Consider the following 16,015-nt stretch of genomic DNA (forward strand, 5'->3'; position numbering starts at 1 on the left):
AAATTTCCAGCAAAGGAAACTGTTGCACAGTCATCAGTAAGTTAGAAAGAGAACCGAGAGAGTGGTATCCTAGAAACTAAGAGGAGAAAACAGCTATAGAGGAAGACAAAATCAATGGATCAAATGCTGTTGTGAGGTTGAATAAAGTGTGGTCTGAGACTTTCAGTCACTGATGACCTTGACAAAATCCTGGCTGGGGTGGTTTCAAGACTGAATGACAGGAGAGGAGGTGAAGACAGTGAGTATAGATAACTTCTTCAAGAAGTTTTTATGAAACAGAGAACACAGTATGAAGTGTAACTAGAGGGGGAAGTGGGGTCACATTTTTCTTTTTATAATGTGAAATACTATAGCATATTTATGAGACTGATCTAGTAATGAGGAAACATTTGATGATGTAAAAGCAAGAGGGGACATTTCCTTATTTGATGCCCTTAGGTGGGTGAAAGGGGATTTGACCTGGTGCAAAAGTTAGCCTTAGCTGGAAGCTAAGGGTTGTCTATCAAGGACCATGTATAATCCCTCTGCAGTAATAGAAGGAAAGTCAGAGTCAGGAGAGATGTGGTGACGAAATCATATGGAAGTTCTCACAGTAAAGTTTCTCACTGAGGGGTGCCTGAGTGGCCCAGTCAGTTAAGAATCTGCTTTTGGCTCAGGTCATGATCCCAGGGTCCTGGGATCAAGTCCCACATTGGGCCCCTTGCTCAGCAGGGAGCCTGCTTCTCCCTTTCCCTCTGCCTGTCACTCCCTGTGCTTGTGCTCTCTCTCTCTGTCAAATAAATAAATAAAATCTTAAAAAAAAATTTCACACTGAAATGGGTAGCAAGTTCATGAACTGATTTTGTAGAGAGGGAAGGAAGTTAAAGAGAAAGTGTGACCACTCGAGTAGGAAATGCAGTAGGGTTCTCCAGAAGCACGACTGGCCTACTTGAGGTTAGGTTTTAGGAATTTCTTCTTCTTCTTCTTCTTTCTTCTTCTTCTTCTCCTTCTCCTTCTTCCTTTTTTTTTTTTTTAACAGCCTACAGCACTTAGCGTTCCCAAGCAGTCTCCCATCCAAGTACAAACCAGGCCTGACCCTACTTACCATCTGAGATCAGATGGGATCAGGCGTATTCAGGGTGGTATAGCCATAGACAGGATTTATATTGAGACTAGTCAACGTATTTATGTGCTCTTCACCATGCACATTCAACTAGATGTACAGTGGGTGGAGAGTTGGATTTACTAAATGCGATGGTTAATTTTATGTGTCAACTTGATTGGTCTAAGGATACACAGAGAGTTGGTAGAACATTTCTGGGTGTATCTATGAGGGTGTTTCCAGAAAAGACTAGCATACGAATCAGTGAACCCCAATATAAGTAGGCATCACCCAGTCTGTTGAAGGTCTGAATAGAACAAAAAGGCAGGTAAGGGTTGAATTCACTCTCTTTCTGCTTGAGCTGAGAGATCCATATTTTCCTGCCCTCAGACATCAATGCTCCTGGTTCTTGGGCTTTTGAAGTCAGATGGGGACTTATGCCATTAGCACCCCGATTCTCAGGCCTTTGGATTTGAATTCATAGCTCTTCAACTTGCAGATGGTAGATTGTGGGACTCGTTGGCCTCTATAATTGTATGAGCCAATTCCTCTAATAAATCTCTTTTTATATATCACTCTATACATATCCTATTGGTTCTGACTAATACACTAGGAGGGAAAGAGAGACAAGGTGGTTGAGGGTGTATGATGGGGGTGCTAAAAATAATGGTCCATGTCACTAAGCTAGGTAAGCAGGGAAGTGAAGCAGTGCAGTTACGGATGAAAACATAGTCTAGGGCATAGTGAAGTCACATGGTAATTTGAAATTTATGATCACTTGGGGGTACTGGTTAAAGTTTGTCTTCTCTCTCTGTGAAAGAAAGGGAGGGAGAGAAGGAGGGAGGGAAGGAGGGAGGGAGGGAAGGAGGGTAGGAGGGAGGGAAGAAGGAAGAAAAGAAGGAAGGAAGGAAGAAAAAGAAAGAAAGGAAGGTAGGTTTCTGTTTTTAGCAAAGTCAAGTGTACATAAAGAAAGGGCTCTACATACTCTTAAGTAAAGTCCACAAAACTAGTGTAGAAGTAACATTTCTAGACAAACATTGCTTGGGCTAATACAGTTGAATTCCTAGTATAATAAGTGAATGTATTATTTTGTTGTTATATATATTTGTTAAATGTATTCCTTTTAAGTAGTTTCCATGACCAATATGGGATTCAAACTCAAGATGCCGAGATCAAGAGTTACATGCTCTCCTGACTGAGCCAGCCAGCTGCCCAAGTGAATGTATTTTTTAAAAGCAGATATTGGTATATGTTCGGAACTTGAAGGATATATAAGATCAAAATAACATGACTTTTTGACAGAGAAAAGAAGAGTTATTTCAGGATAGTGAAATAGCATTGACTAGGATTTAGATATAAGAAGTCCCGTATGACAGCCCTTTTGTTTCCCCACCTTAATTTCCAATGCAGGAGTAGACCATTGTCATGTTACAAGGACATCAGGGTGTCAAAAGTTTGGCAATGAAAGGACTTTTTTTTTGCAGAAGCAGAATGGACTTCATCCACACATGTCATCATCTTACGGTATAAAGAGAGCTTAGTTATTAATTATTTGACAATGTTTCCCATGTAATTTACATATCAAATGAGCCTTGTTAGTTTAACAAATCCCTTGAAATATTCCAGGTCAAAAAGGTTTCATTTACAATTTGATTTTGGGAAGTTTGTCAAAACTATTAAAAAAAGGTTTTAAAGCACTTACCTAAATAGTATCACAGATTATTAGGAAATTTAGTACTTAAAAGGTAAAAAAAGTTCACGATCTCATCAAAAGCAAACCAAAAGTCTGGGAGAACTTTGTCCTTTTAACAGAGACAACAAATTCTAATTTTGTACCAGCTTACTTTTTATATTAGAACTCATTCTTAAATAAATTCATTTTAATCATAGCCAGCTTGACCACACATTAAAATTCCTTTCAAAGATTCCTTTCCACAAACCTCCTACAAATTTCTTTTCTACATTCTGATTTTGTCCTATGTTTTTCCTTTTTTTTTTTTTTTAGATTTATTCATTTATTTTAGAGAGAGAGAGCGTGTGCACACGTGAGTGGGGGGAGGGGCAGAGGGAGACAAGCAGACCCCTGCTGTGTGGAGAGCCCAACTGGCCAGGGAGCCCTGAGATCATGACCTGAGCAGAGATCAAGAGCCAGCTGCTCAACCCAGTGAGCCACCCAGGCGCCCCTATGTTTTTCCTCATTAAACAACCAGCCACACTTCAGGACAAAATTATTCTTTCCATCAACAAAAAATGCATCTGCATTTGTCATGCCTCCTCCTACTGAAAACACATCCTACTTTCCTGGCATACAGAGATGTTTCTCTTATTATTTTTAGTGGCTTTAATTACATATATTAATTAGACTTCTTAACCCTTAGGAACCTTACTTTCTAGTGAAAACTAAGAAGTAAACAATTACGAACTGTCTGATATACTTGAATTCTTTAAATTTGCCCATTTATGAGCACATTTCATGATTTCTAGAAGCATATGCCTTTTTCAATTTTCCAATATAGCACTAACATGTCCAAGTATTTTTTACTTTCTCTGTAATAAGAAGCCAAAAGTAGATAAACTTATGTTCAGTAATTTATGTTTCAATATTTTATCTTATTTGGAAAGGATCTAGATATTCAATGACTATCCATTATGTAATTTAATTTAGCAAAACTCTAAGATTTTTAGTTACCAAAAAAGATTTGGGGAAACTACTTATGTAGATATGAATATTGCTGAAAAGTTTATTTGCAAACTTTAATCTTACTTGGATCTATTTAATTCTCTTTTTCTTGAGAACTATGAAAATTCCACAAGACATCAAACAACTAACCATCATCTTCAAGTTATTTTTCTTTGCTGACAAATTCTGTAACAGTGATAACATGAGCTTATTTGACTTTCAGTAAACCTAGGTAGCATGAATGTATTATATTTAACGCTGACAACTCTAAAAACATGCCTGTTTTACTTAAACCAACAAATTTCAATCAGCTTTGATTTATTAAAGGTTAATCCTAGAGCACATGAACTAGAAACTTATTTGGATTCGTTTCTATTATGTTTCTGAGAATTTAATTTATGTAAGTACTTAATTTTCTTTAAGCCAATTAAATGAGCTCTCTTTACAATTTAATTTTGACAATACCACCCTGAGATAGAAAATACCACACATCTACAACACATATGAACATAAAGATAGATGCAAATGGAAACCTTATAGTTATTGCTATAAAATTTTTGTCCAGGAGATGGGTATGATAAAGCAGAACTCACTCATTTATAAAAGAATGGCTAGATCCAAACTGTTTGTCTAGCAGATGGGATAAGTTAAGGTTATCTGCTCAGATTGCTAAAGCTTTTTTTTTTTTAAACCAGTATTTGTAAGAAGATTTGTATTTATCCTTGACAAGTAACATGATGGAAGCTGTGGGCTAGATTTTGAGCCAGGGTGCCTCTATAGCTGTTTGTATTTTTTTAAAGCTTCTTTTTTTTCCTTTTGTTTTTCTTCAGTCTTAGGAATAGAGGATGATCCGGGCAAAAGTTCCCCGAGAGGCTATAAGACCTTTGAGATAAATGGGGGAGGTTTGGGCATTGATGAAAAGGATAGGTTGGAAGACTTTGAGTCCTTTCAGAGGCCGGCCGGCCGTATTTCTAGTTTTGCAAAGATTTGTAAGATAAGGACAGTTGCTTTTTGTCTCCTGAGGAATGGCTGCAACTTGAATGACGTCATAGGTTAATCTACCCATGCAACCACGCCATCCTCAGCCTGCTTTTTACCCTCTGGTACCTAGCTCTAATTTTAATTTAGAGGTGAAAACCTTACAAACAATTCTCAGTTTCTGAATATCAGCTTCTAATCTGGCCAGTTTTTGACTACAGAGATTAAAAAAAAATCTCATCAGTTTTTGGTCAGGACAAACAGCAGATTTTTCTGACAGTATTAAATGACTACCCTTGGGTATAAGATGAACAAGACACACCCTTCCCAAGATCCAGTCACTCCCAAAGATGGTCAAAACAAAGAACCAGCAACCTGCACATCCCAGTAGGCTCCCAGGTGCGCGGAACGCCAAGCCCAGTTAATGCAAAATGAGACAAACAGGAAGGCAATAGCTATCCCTGGGAGGAAAAGGATCAATAAACAATGAGTTTGGATTTGGAAAGGAAAGAACAATGTGAAATTTGATTTTCCTCTCTTGATTGGGCACTATAGACAGAGATTCAGAAGAACTGATGCTTGTAAAAATGACCTTTCTCTGGATTCTGCCAGTTTTGCCAGGATTTCCGCTGTAGGCTCTGGTATTTATCAGAGTTTCCCTCTGGTTGTTTAAAGGCATAATATAACAGTTTACCAGAAAATCTCTTAGTGTCATCCACTCTGGAAGGGCCCCAAATGGGGGCCCTCCTTTGAAGGTAGCTATGGGGGTGTCTGTAAGGCCATGAACTTGGTGGACTTGTATTCATGTTTGGTAATCTTTTCAGAGCGGAAAAACAATTTCGACAGAGGGTTAGTAGAGTGAGTGCTCAAAGGCCGATAGAGGGGAGAGATAGGGGTTACATCATCTCACAGTCTTCACCAACCTGATGGTTACCAAGCCAAGGTCTTCAGGACATGAAACAAGCTTGTAGATTTTTACAGCTTCCAGGACCATACTTCTTAGAAATAAAATAAGCGAGTATACCAAAAGGTAGAGAGGTAGAGTGCTTAACTCCTTAGAATTTAAGAATCCCTTTAGCTAAGTCTTTTGCACAAAAGACAAACATAACACGTCTTGACACACCGGCAGTAACCAACACGTGTCACTGTGGACTGGCCAAGAAAAGGCAGTGTGTACCAGCAGCAATTCCCGGTGTGGACTAAACCTGCAGACTCCATGAATAGAGAGTACATTCTGGAAATGGGAAAGGATTAAACTAGCATATGCCCGTAAATGGGGGCTGCAGACTGGAACTGGGGAAGGGATTCCAATGTGGAATTGTGGGCTAACCCTAGGGCTAAGAACTGGCACTCTGGTAGAGCGGTCAGCTCAGGCCGACCCATTAACCTTGGGCTGGAAAACAGATTAGATCTGTAGTTTGTATGCAAAAAGAGCAAAACTCAAACCTAGAGGCACTTACTGGCAGCCTTTGGAAATAGTGAGAAAGGCAGTGAACTCATAAAAGGGTTCGCAGGGTGCCATCCTTGTGTTTCTCATTGTCCCTGAATGCCATCAGAAGTTTGCTTTGGATCCCACACCACCACCTAACCTGTTAAGAAACAAAATCCAACCGAATAAATTTAAAGATCTAATTTGGTTTTATTAAATGATTCATGAATTTGCATTCCCATTGAGCAAACTGTGGGGAGCTCTGACAAGTTGCACAAAATGGAAGGATTTTTAGGAAGGAGGGCAGAGCAAGAAAGTTTTTAGCAAAAGATGGAATGCTTGGGTGGCTCAGTCAGTTAAGCGTCTACCTTCAGCTCAGGTTATGATCTCAGGGTCCTGGGATCAAGTCCCATGGCTGGCTTTCTGCTCAGCAGGGAGCTTGCTTCTCCTTCTCCCTCTGCCTGCTTCTTCACTCTCTCTGTCAAATAAATAAAATCTTTAAAAAAAATAGAAAGAGAGCAAAGAAAAAAGAAAGGAAAGGATTGTTCCAGGCAAGATTCCCTTCCCTTAGGTAGAAGGGCAGGAGGCCTTATTGGTGCATTACCCCATCTTTTGGGGGCGATGGAAGGACCACGTGACAGATTACCTCATTGGTGTTGATCAGAAAATTCCTGACTGACGGGTTAAGACTACATTTCTGGGGGAGGTTGAAACTGCAATTAGGTATTAAGCCTCTGTTCGGCGACTTAGCCTAAGTGGTACCATTTTGGCCCTGTGGTCTTTTTTAACAACCTTGAAGTGAAAAAGATTCAAGGTCTTTAAATGAAATTTTCAGAAAACATTTTGAGGAAAGCTCTCCTTGCACTTAGGGAGGGTAGCCTACATTCAGAATGGGTCAGAAGTTAAATCCCACAGTTAGAGACACGTCCCTATAAAGCAATTTATTGTTTCCTTCAGGGGCTTTCTTTACATTTTATCTAAATGGGTTTCTTGAACGCTTGTATTTTAAACTAAAATTTCAGAAAGGGGCCTCTTGCTGCCAAATAACATTTTCTTGCTCACACACAAGCTTGAGTATCATAATAAATGGAATATACAATGTATATTTTTAATGCTGTAATTATGGCACTGGTTTTTGGAGAAAAGACACTGATTTGGCAATGAAATTTTACAGGAATAGCTATCTTTTACTAGATACTGGACAAACACTGCCTTTGTGTTTTAAGATCAAAATGTTCCCGCTTTCCTGAAGTAAGTTTCTCTTCCATTTTAATGACAATTATTTTGATATATTGATAATAAAGTGCCTTTTTGCATGTATCCTATCAAATGCAAATCTTGTTTGCTTCTTATCAGATGTAATGACATCGTTAAATGTTTCTCTTAAGCCACTCAATTGCACGAGCCAAGAAAAAGCACAATGTTAGCCTCCTGGTATAAGCTGTCACAAGTCATTGAATTTGAAATCAATCATTTTTGTAAATTCCTTCTTTATCAAATACATTTTTATAATTCTCATATATCCAATATAAAGAAGACACAAGAAGCATTCCTGAGCTCTCTGAAAGACAGGGACTTCCATATAACTATTTAGGGTAGTATAATAAATGTTTCTATGTTAGTGCATATTACACGATTTCATTTTATTGCCCAATCTGTGATAGTGGTCCTGTTGTGACTTGGCATCTTCTGGGCACTTACTTTATAGTTCATCTTTAGAACTTAATATTATACCAGGATGAGGTTTCAAAGGCAACTTGCAGGGCAAAAATAATCCCTCAAAACAGTTCTCAAAATATGATCTGCCGACATGCACATCAGCCGCTGGAGAGATTATTTGAAATGTAAATTCTCAGACACACTGAATTAGAATTGGTGGTGGGGGGCCTAGGCATCTGGTTTTAACCAGCTCTCCGGGAGTTGGGATGTGCGCTCAAATCGGAGAGAAGCTCTGCACCATTGTCCACTCACACCTTTGTTCCTCGGTAGGGTTCGATGGTTATCTTTCTGGCAAATTGGTTTGCAGGCCCAGCTACCCAGACATTCCCATTGTTCCAGAGTCTTAAACTTGAGTGAGTGTGAGAATAAATGTGCGTACAGGATTATATTCATGAAGCCATGCTTACTGTATTTTTAGGGCAATTTATGTGTTTTTCTCTGAAAGTTCATTGATTTGGCCATTCGTATTGTCTCTGCAATCTAATCCTAGTGTAATATATGCCCTCACTCTATATCATTATTATAGCCACATCATGATTTACTAGAATGATTAAAACTTTCCGGTACATTGAAATACTTCTAGTTAGACTGAGAGAACTAAAGATGCTTTTAATAATTGCTGGAAAAATCTTCTAAATACAATTTTTTCCCTGATTTATTCAGTAGACTTACTTTCTTTGATAATTTGAGATCTTAAAAGACTTCAAGATGATCATTATGGATATCATTGTGCACGGACATTGATAAAGACTATTTATGTTAATGGGCTGAATATGTACAGATTTGGAGATATTTCAAGGTTGTAGCAAGCATCTCACCAAGCAGGGGTAGTGGGAGCTGTTTGCTTACCTGGGAGGAGTCTTTTATCACTGCTTATGTGGGAAGTGCCAGATCAAGAGGATATTAAAAAACAGAACTTCTAGTGTGTTTTATTATTGTTTTAAAATTATTCACAGAAAACACGTTTCCTAAGTTGACTGTACCCATGACGGACCACTCCTACTGCCTCATGCTTGGCACACACTGGGATACAGAATAGTAGAGAGGATACTAGAATGAGCATCTATCTACCAACCAGCTTTGTCAATCTTAATATTTTATGATACTTGCTTCAGATGGCTTTTCTTACGATGAAATACAGCATCACAGATATGACTGAAGCCCCTTGTGTGTTCCTTTCTTCCGTTCTTTCTCCAGTGGGAGTCACTGTGTTACACTTAGTTTTCTCCATATCTATGCATGTTTTTATCTTTGACTACATAATGTGCGTACCCTAAGCAACATTAAAAAATTGGAGGGGCGCCTGGGTGGCACAGCAGTTAAGCGTCTGCCTTCGGCTCAGGGTGTGATCCCGGCATTATGGGATTGAGCCCCACATCAGGCTCTTCTGCTGTGAGCATGCTTCTTCCTCTCCCACTCCCCCTGCTTGTGTTCCCTCTCTTGCTGGCTATCTCTATCTCTGTCAAATAAATAAATAAAATCTTTAAAAAAAAAAGTGGAAATACACCTCATTATTATTTTTGCATATTCCCATTTTCATTCTCCCGGATGTCTTTTACATGTTGCAGTTTTAGTGTACATGTAATTAATCTTTCTTTTTTTTTTTTTTTTTTTTATTTATTTATTTGAGAGAGAGAAAGAGAGAGTGAGCAGGGGGAGGGGGAGGGGGAAAAGGAGAGGAAGAAGCAGACTTTCTGCTGAGCACGGAGCCTGACTTGGAGCCCAATTTGGAGCTGATACAGGGCTTGACCTCACAACCCTGAGATCACCACCTAAACCAAAATCAAGAGTCAGACACTTAACCGACTGAGACACCCAGTTACCCCTCATTTTTCTTTTTTAAGATGAGCATTATATCATAAGCACTTTTCCATACTATAAAATCATAATGATCATTTGAAAGGAAATGTTAGAATTTATTTATCCATTCTATCATTTTCAAAGAACATATTTGTGCATGTTACTTTTCCTTCCATCTGGGTCATTTCCTCAAGATAAATTCCTTGGGGGAAAATTACTAGGCCAGTGGGCTGATCATTGCTATGATATCTGATACTTTTTAATTTCAGATGCATGCTTAGAAATGGGAATGCTGACTAAATCTGAACCATATGAGGTCATCACAGCATGATCTCTATGGAGATATCTTCCTGACATATCAATTTATTGCTTACAATTGATGTTAATTAGAGGTTTATTTGCCTAATGTCTTAACTGATTGGCATTCGCTATGGTCAATGTGGTTAGGTCTGGTTCATGACCTCACATCCCTCTGAGATTTATGTTCCTGGAGTTGCTATAATGTTCAGTGTGCCTTTTAACCATTGAAATAGTCACAGGTTTGTTTATTCTTCTAGAAAACAATCATTTGTTAGGATTCAAAAACTTGGGAGGACAAAATTGGATTACATGACAGAATAATAGAACACGGTGGCATGGACAAAAGGAAGCAGGATGCCCTGCTGTGATCTCGTCCCATTGTGCCCACCCTACCGAGCTGCTGACCATTGCACTAATCCATGAGGGCTGCGCAGCTGAGTGCTGGGGTGGGGGGCGGGTTTCATGATTTACTGAATTGAATTCCAGGAGAGTTTGGATAATTTCCAATGCCATTAGCTATAAAAGCATGTGCCAAGTTATCTAAACCTCTGGCTCTAATTGGAAGGTTATACCGACCTTTGTCATTTTTGTTCCTGCCCTTCTTCAGCTTAGCCAGATGCAGGACCCCAAAATGAGCTGCCCTCTCTATGCTGTGGTCATGGCCTATGCTGAGGCCATCCCACTTCTCATCACTTGTGCCCTAGCCCCAGAACCTTGATAGGCAACTCCTGTCATGTTAGGAAAAGCATATGTCGCTAAGCTCTTGATGGGGACTGAAGCCATATCCCAGTACATATTTATAGCTGGAGAGACTAAACTAAAAATATTAATCAGTGACTTAAAGGCTTGGAATCTGGGACGCAAAAACAGATTTCTTGAATGTGGATGTTTAGCTATTCCCTCATTTTATACCATATGAAGGTAAGTGTCACAGGTTGCCCATACTTTGCCTAAAGCCCACCCTCGTTTTCCACTGGTGGGTGTGACTTCAGTAGTCACCACGACTGCTCCAGTGCGGATCACCTGCCCTTACCTTCGCCACTGGCTGCCTGCTCGTCTTTTGTACTCGAAAACCAAGAGTGATATCTTTACCCTCTTATTCCACTACTCCATTGAGCCCACGAAGGTCTCATGGCTTGTGACCCTTCTGTAATGGTCACAAGAAAATAATAAGGTTTGGAAGAGACACTGGTGAATATCGCAACACAGCAAGTCACTGAGCTGATTGGCTGTTTTGCCTCTGCATTGAAAATTGGTGATTTACCCCGTTTCCTTGGCTATGGCTTTGGGTTATGGTGGTGGTGATTGTGGTCCTTCAGTCTGGCCACATATTTCCATGTAAACACTTCTCTCATTTCAGCCTTGTCCAAGTTCCTGCTACCTGGTGGTGTTGCTGACGAGGCCAGCATTTCCTATGGGGTGGCGCAGCCTCCATCAGCTGAGGCTGAAGATCAATGGCCCTTGCGGGACAGGACAGGCACATGCCCGTTCACCTCAGGCAACGCTCAGTCCATTTGGGACTGAGTATTGCCCATTTGGGATACTGGTTTGGCCCTAGGCGTTTGCATTTGCAATGCCTGAACAAGCCCATCGGCCTCCACCTGCATGCCTGCGGGCGCTCTGTCTCCCTGTCTTGTCTTCTGTCCCCAGGACTGTGTCGTCCGCTTACTCATCTGTGGCTGCCCCTGTTTTTGCCACTGGCAGCCAGGTGCTGCCACCCCAGCTGCTGTTCCTGGTGCTCTCTGGGGTGCAGAGGCTTACCTATGACCCCAGCTACCAGGGCTGCCTGTTTGTTCAGCGCTGCGATGGTTCTCACCCTGCTCAGTGCAGGGCCACGTTCTATCTCCCCGCAGTGTCATACCGTTAGGTGGGTCTTGCGAGAAGTAGCTGGGCCCTGATAGCTGCAGACTCTGACGAGAGCTCTGAAGTCTCACACACTCAGATGTACCCTCACACAGCCACGGGGCTGTGAGGGCAGGTTCCAGGGACAGTATTCGGCCATTTCTGTATCTTGGAAGCAGTCCCCCTGCCCCCGCCCCATGTCTGTCCTGTGGTACAGCCTGGCTTCCTTTAGGATGATTTTCTTCCAGAAGCCCTGAAATTAAACACTTTTCAGTTTGACTCTATTGGATTTCCCTGCCCTACTTCTTGGTTCCCACATGTTTATGTATTTCAAAACCTCTCTTGAAGTTTTTAACTTTTCCCCCAGGAAGCTCCTCGGCCTCCATAAAAACCGGAGAATGCAACAGATATGGGGAAGGAGAAGTGTCTACCCTGAACTCGGGAGGCCTGAAACATTTCTATCTCAGCCTCCTCCTCCCAGAAAGCACTCCTCTGATAGTCATTAAGTTCATAGTATAGCATCTCGCTCCCCAAAGCATGCTGCAGCACTGTATCTGATTCCTGCTGGGGCCCCCTAAGCGCCTGGCACGGGACCTTCTGCACCACTGGCATTTAATTTATGTTTTAGTTAAATGAGTAACTGTTTGATGGACTAAAGGTATGTTTTATAAACACAAGGAAGAAAGTTGTTGATAGCAAAGTTGGTTTTCATGTTTTCAGTCTGTGCCTTCCCTTACAGAATTACTCCGTTTCTAATTTAAAATGCTCAAGGGGCTTTTAAGTCATCTGAATAACAATGTTTTCTGGACTGGCAAGATGGAGGCTGGTAGGCGGCCACGTATGGCAGAGCACGTCATTATCAATTGATAGTAAATGAAAAGTTAGGTTTAAAACAGGGCGTATAGCATAATTCCATTTTAAAAACGTATTTGTGCAGAGAAAAGAAGGACTAAAGGGCATATGGCATGAATATTAATAATGCCCCCTAATAAAAGAGTGGTATGATTATGGTCAGCGCTTATCTTTTCTTTTTGATTATTTACAGTTTCCTAAAATTGTAACAATGGACATATATTACTTTTGTAATAAAATGTTACATATAATATCTTTAAATTTTTTATCTTACTCTATTTATATTTTATTTTAATAACCAGGTTGCAAATAGCATGCAGAATATTGAGCCCCTCAGGGTTGTTACTGGCTTGAAAACAAATGCTTACCTAAAGGAATTCTATTTCTAAAAAATTCGAATAGAAAAGTGTATGAGGCATCTCAGCTATCCTCCTGGGAGGAAATATCGGGAGGTCATAATGTTTGTCAGAGAAATAGTGTTGGTGTCCTCTATATAAAACAACAAGGGCAGCATTTCCTCAGGCCTTTTGTATACTGGGAGGAAAACACAGAAATGTTCTCATGAAATTGCAAATGACCTTTGTGCAAAGGAAGGGTATTTTTTATTAGGAGAATCCCATGAAGTACTTTTTACCATCATTCTCATTATCATTATTCACGATAACATTAGCAGTATAGCATCGTGATAAAGATCATGGCCTTGGCAGCCCTCAGTCAAGTTTGAATCCTGGCTGTTACCTACTATGCAATCCTGAGCCTATCATTTATTTTTTTTAATTTTTTAATTTTTAAAAAGATTTTATTTATTTATTTGACAGAGAGAGACAGCAAGAGAGGGAACACAAGCAAGGGGAGTGTGAGAGGGAGAAGCAGGATCCCAGCGGAGGAGGGAGCCCAAATGGGGGCTCGATCCCAGGACCCTGGGATCACGACCTGAGCCGAAAGAAGATGCTTAATGACTGAGCCACCCAAGTGCCCCCTGAGCCAATCATTTAGCTTTATTATTGTTAGCTTCTGAATGTATTTTATTTTTTTAAAAGATTTATGTATGTATATATGTATGTGTGTAAGGAATCTCTATGCCCAATTTGGGGCTCAGAACTCAGAACTCTGAGATCAAGTCATGTGCTCTTCCAACTGAACCAGCCAGGTGCCCCCAACTTCTTAATTTTTAAACTGATAGATAATAATGCCAAGTTGATAGGGTTCTTGTGAGAATTAACTGAGGAAATGTAGGTAAAGAATGTATGCTTTTGGCATATAATTGTAGTAATAATAATAATAATAATTGGCGTTCAATACAAGCAGGTATCATTGATAAAATGTAATGATAGCAAATGTTGGTACCACTTATTGATACATATTATGTCCAAGCCATTATTTTATTCCCTTTATATCTTGTTTTCACTTATTCTATAAATTAACTTCATGACATGGATGAGAAAACAGGCCCAGAGAATAAGGGAAAGAAATGAGTAGCGAAAAAGTGAGAGCTGAGATTTGAACCAATCTCAACCTGATTTGAATATGTCCTCTTGTTGCTCAATATTCCACAGGATTAAGCATTGATAAAGTATTATTGATTATAATGATTTATTTTTAGTAATTACCAATAATACAGTTTCCCTTCTCAGGGAAGCTTTATGGTAGGAAAGGTATTTATCTGACCACCAGGTGGCGTTTGACAAGCCTCTCCAATTACACTCAGCGCTCAGAACCCTTCACATTAGTTACGATTTAAAGTGAAATTATTTGCCAGGTTCCACGTGGGGGAATTAACAAAAGGCAGCAGTTTATAAAACGAATTAAATGCGTTTATTTTTGATAAAGAGCCTGTTTAATGCAGTCAGTGTTTAAAAACATGGGAATAACCCTTCGGACTCTTTTGGGACTTTCATCCTTAGGCACACGATTTATTTAATGAATGTAATCCACTTTGATATGTATTAAAAAAGCATCTGGCTGAATAATGTTGATGGTAACTCTAGATTTAATATGATTTTCATGTGCTCAGTTATAATACTTGAAACCTGAGATTTCTGGGAGGAGTGGCAGGTGCCATTAATTCCGGTTACAAGCTGGAGCAAGGCATCTACTCTATCGCCCCGAAGGACCTGAGCGAGCGCACACCTATGCTCCATAAAGATAGAGTGTGATTAAAGAAGAGTAGGTGTGCTGCCATTTAGCATGTAGGTTAGCGATTTAGCACTTGTAGGGAGTATTATTTTTGCTGTTAGTCTTGGTAATTTCTGCATTTTATAAGTCTGCAAAAACTGTTCTTGTAGGCACTTGATTAACCTGTAGCACTTTGCGTCAATTGTAATGACAAGAACGTGCACGGCCATTACATGTTTGAAACCAGTTTAGAATATCTGCAGTTTAAATTTGCCAGTGGAAAAATTTCCCTCTAATGTCAAGAAAGAGTAAATCTGAAAGGAGAAGGATCAATTCTGAGTTATTAAAAATGGAAAGACTCGGTTTTTAGATTGAGTGATTTTGCTTCTCATTCCCTCGACAGTTATGAATTGGCACGTAGTTCAGCGAATACATGTTGAATGGATAAGTAAGTAATGAATGAGTGCTTCTCACGTACGAAGTGCAGATCTAGAGGCTGCGGGAATTATGAAACAATAGTTCCCATGACCTCTGAGCTCTAGGAAGTTTATGATATAGTTGGAAGATCAGAGGCATAAAAAACAAGAGAAATAATTCAAGTGTTAAGTAACAATAAAAGGCATCATATGGAAGATAAAATTATATTCCACTGAATGCTACATAGGGTGAGTACTGTACATTTGAAGGCGAGAAGGATTTCTTTGGATATCTATGGTCAGGGAAGGCTTTCTGGAGGAGGTGGACGTAAGTTGGCCTTGAAAGGCAGGAAAATTGGAGGAAGAGTAGGGCACTTCCAAATGGCGAAGGAAATAGAAGATGAAAAAAATGAAATGAACCAAACCCAAGCAATGAAGATGAGAATGTATAGCAAATGGGTACCTGGGGTGGTGGAGATGGCAGGGGTGGTAACAAGTCTGCAGGCCCATGCTTTTCAAACTACAGTAGTCACACCCTAGTGGAATACTTGACGTCCTCATATAAATGGGGAGCATTTCCTCTCCTCCAATTTAAACTTAAAAATGTGAAGGATAAATGTTAAATAATTTAACTGGCAGATATTAATATTAAAGCAAGTGTGGAAGTACTATGGAGGAGAGCTGAAGAGATAGAAGTCCAGAAAGTCTGTGACTTGCCCATGGTTGTATAATTGTTCAGGGGACAAGTCCAGCTGGAATGGACCGTGGAGCAGGTTGTCCCCAGCCTTTGAATATCATGGTCA

The 16,015-nt window shown here is 40.0% G+C and overlaps 1 pseudogene; it reads right to left on the reverse strand.

Annotated features, from left to right (window-relative positions):
• Positions 1–1,016: 1,016 nt before the first annotated feature.
• Positions 1,017–1,135, reverse strand: LOC117797302 (annotated as a pseudogene).
• Between the last annotated feature and the right edge of the window lie 14,880 nt (positions 1,136–16,015).

This window comes from Ailuropoda melanoleuca, chromosome 20 (assembly GCF_002007445.2).
Source record: "Ailuropoda melanoleuca isolate Jingjing chromosome 20, ASM200744v2, whole genome shotgun sequence".
NCBI classification, from domain to species: Eukaryota; Metazoa; Chordata; class Mammalia; order Carnivora; family Ursidae; genus Ailuropoda; species Ailuropoda melanoleuca.